We start from the raw sequence: 3,781 nt of genomic DNA, 5'->3' as shown, positions 1-3,781 counted from the left end.
AGTGTTGATAGTTGATCCAAGAAGAATGAAGTCCTTGACAACTTCAATCTTATCTCCGTTGATAAGAATGTTGTTTATTGGTCCAGTGGTGAGGATTTTTTGTTTTCTTTACATTGAGGTGCAATCCATACCGAAGGCTATGGTCTTTGATCTTCATCAGTAAATGTTTTAAGTCCTCTTCACTTTCAAGAAGCAAGGTTGTATCATCTGCATATTGCATGTTGTTAATAAGTCTTCCTCCAATCCTGATGCCACGTTTTTCTTCATATAACCTAGCTATTCAGATTATTTGCTAAGCATACAGGTTGAATGAGTATGGTGAAAGAATACAACCTTGTCGCACACTTTTCTTAATTTTAATCCATTCAGTTTTCCCATGTTCTGTTTGAACAACTGCCTCTTGGTCCATGTACAGATTCCTCATGAGCACAATTAAGTGTTCAGGAATATTCATACTTCATAATATTGTTCATAGCTTGTCATGATCCACACAAATGAAAGCCTTTGCATAGTCAATAAAACACACAGGTAAACACCTTTATGGTATTCTCCTGCTTTCAGCCAAGTTTCACTGGACATCAGTGACCCTACTGGTATGTAAAATACCAGTGGCATATCTGCCAGCATTCTAGCAACACATAAGAAACCACAGTGCAACAAACTGGCAGATGAATGAATCTATGTTGTTGTTAAGTGTCATAGAGTCAGTTCCAACTCAGCAACCCTGTATAGGTTTTCTAAGTCGTCAAATCTTTGTGAAAGCAGAAAGCCTCATCTTTCCCCCATGGAGCAGCTGGTAGGCTCCAACAATGAAACTTGTGGTTCTCAGTCCAATGCTTATTGTATGGAGCCACCAAAGTGCCACTATATAAGCATATGTAAATGCATGTTTGTATGTTGTTGTTGTTAAATGCCAATGAATCATTTCTGACTCATAGCAACCCTGTATAGCATTTTTAAGGAGCAGCTGGTGCGTTGTGAAAATTTCTTCATGTTTGTTGGCCTGAAGGTCTTCCTTGGTGTCTGTTCATGATCTGTGCCCATTTTTAAATTGGGTTATTTGTCTTTTTCTTGTAGAGATGTAGTTTTCTATAAATTTTAGATATTAGTCCCTTGTCTGATATTTCATTGCAAAAAAAAAAAAATTTTTTTTCCCAGTCTTTGGACTCCCTTTTACTTTCTTGGTGAAATCTTTTGATGCATATAAGTTCATAATTTTAGGAAGTCTCAGTCATATATTCTGTTATCTACTGGTGTGTGTTTTTTCTAATGTTTGATATTATATGCATGACATGTATTACATCCCCTAAGTTTGTCCTTATTTTTAATTGATGATCTTTATAGTTCTAGGTTTTTAAACCATGTTGTGTTTGTTTTTGTATATGATGGGTCTTGTTTCATTCTTATACAAATCGATTTCCAGTTTTGCCAGCACCATTTGTTGAAGAGACTATCTCTTCCTTATTTATTGTGTTTTGGCCTTTTGTCAAAGATCAGTTAATTGTATACGGATAGATTTACTTCTGGGTTCTCAATTCTGTTCCATTCATCTCTGCATCTTTAATTGTACCAGTACCAGGCTGTTTTTAACACTATGGCTGTGTAGTAAAATTTGAATTCAGGGAGTGAGAAGCCTCCAACTTTCTTTCTCTTCTTAATCAGTGCTTTGCTTATCTGAGATCTCTTTCCTTTCCATGTAAAGTTTGTGATCATTTTTTCCATATCTTTAAAGAATGATGTTGGAATCTGCATTGGGATTGTATTATATCTATAGATTGCTTTGGATAGTATTGACATTTTCACAATGTTAAGTCTTCCTATCCATGAACATGGTTTATTATTCCATTTTTGGATATCTCTTTTGGTTTCTTGTAGTAGTGTTCTATAGTTTTCTTTGTATAGGACTTTTGCTGTTGTTGTTTCTCTGGTTAGATTTATTCCTATGTATTTCATTCTTTGGGTGGCTATTGTAAATGGTGTTGTTTTCCTAATTTCCTATACAGAGGTTTCTTTATAAATATTGAGAAATCCAACTGATTTTTTAAATTTTGATCTTGTACCCTGCCACTTTGCTGATTCTTTCACTGAGTTCCAATAATTTTTGTTGAGATATTCTATGTATAGGATCATACCATCTGCAAATAGAATTTTACTTCTTCTTTGCCGATTTAGATGCCTTTAATTTCTCTTCCTTCCTTCCTTCCTTCCTTCCTTCCTTCCTTCCTTCCTTCCTTCCTTCTAGCTTTGGCTAAGACCTCCAACACAATATTGAATAGGAGTGATGATAAAGGGCATCCTTGTCTGGTTCCTGTTTGTAAAGGGAATGTTTTCAATTTCTTTCTATTAAAAGTAGTGTTGGTTGCTGGATTTGTATATATGCTTTTAATTATGTTGTGGGATTGACCTTCAATTCCTACTTTGTTGACTATTTTTAGTAAAAAAAAATGGATGTTGGATTTTGTCAAATGTCTTTTCTGTATCAATCAATATGATTATGTGGTTCTTTTCCCTTTTTAAATTTATATGGTGGACTACTTTGATTGTTTTTCTAATAATGAATCATGTTGCATCTACTTGTCATGATGTATTTTTTTATATGCTGTTGAATTCTGTTGGCTAGGATTTTGTTGAAAATTTTTGCATCTATGTTCATGAGGGATATTGGTCTGTAATTTTCTTTTTTAGTGATTTCTTTGTCTGGTTTTGGCATGAGGGTTATGCTTACTTCATAAAATAAACTCAGGAGTTTCTATCTTTTTGTATGTTCTGGAATAGTTTGAGTAAAATTGGTGTGAGATCTTCTCTGAATGTTTGGTAAAACTTACTAGTAAAGCCATTTGGGTCTAAACTATTTTATTTGTTGGGAGATTTTAATGACCTGATCGATTTCTTCTTCAATTATAGTTCTGTTCAAGTTTTCTACTTCACTCTGTATTTGATTAGGTTGTTGTTGTTGTTAAGTGCTGTCAAGTCAGTTCCAACTCACAGAGATCCTGTATAGGGTTTCCTAGGAGCAGCGGGTGAGCTTGAACTGCCAACCTTGCAGTTCAAATGGCTTTTCAGTCTGGTGCATTAACCCACAGTGCCACACCAGGACTCCCTAGGAGCCCGTTATTTAGGTATGTTATATTTTACTAAAAAGGCATCAATTTCTTCTAGATTTTCAAATTTACTGGAGTACAGTTCTTCATAGTATTCTATTATTATCCTTTTTATTTCCTTTGGTTTATTGTGATGTCACCCATATCATTTCTTACGAGTGTTATGTACATTTTATCTTCTTCTTCTTTTTTGTTAGGTTTGCCAGTGGTTTGTTGTATATATTCTAACAACAATTTAAAAAAAAAAAAACATAATAAAGAGCATCTTCTAGGGAAAGGAATAAATAAGACTTTGAAGACTCCATTGCCTAAGAATAAAATCCAACTCCTTCAAAAAGTCCTCAAACTAACTCCTGCTTGTCCTTCCACCTTTATTTTCCTGCCCAGTCTCCATTTCACTCTGAACCCAAGGAATAATGAACTATATTCAATCCTACATTCAGCTCTAAGCCAGTGCACATGGTGTCCTCTGTAGAAAAGACCCTTTCCTGCTAGCCGTCCCTGCTCCTCTGAAAGCTGCTCAGATCCTCCGTCAACCTTCTCCTGCCAGGTACATCTGTTTTCCATGTGTCTAGCTTTTGAGTTATGGTGTTGGAGGAGAATACTGAAAGTGCCATGGGCTGCCAAAAGAACCGATAGATCCATTTTGAAAGAAGTGCAGCCAGAGTGCTCCCTGGAGG

This window comes from Chrysochloris asiatica, unplaced genomic scaffold (genome assembly GCF_000296735.1).
Source record: "Chrysochloris asiatica unplaced genomic scaffold, ChrAsi1.0 scaffold00432, whole genome shotgun sequence".
Lineage (NCBI taxonomy): Eukaryota > Metazoa > Chordata > Mammalia > Afrosoricida > Chrysochloridae > Chrysochloris > Chrysochloris asiatica.
This window is presented reverse-complemented; position numbering follows the sequence as displayed.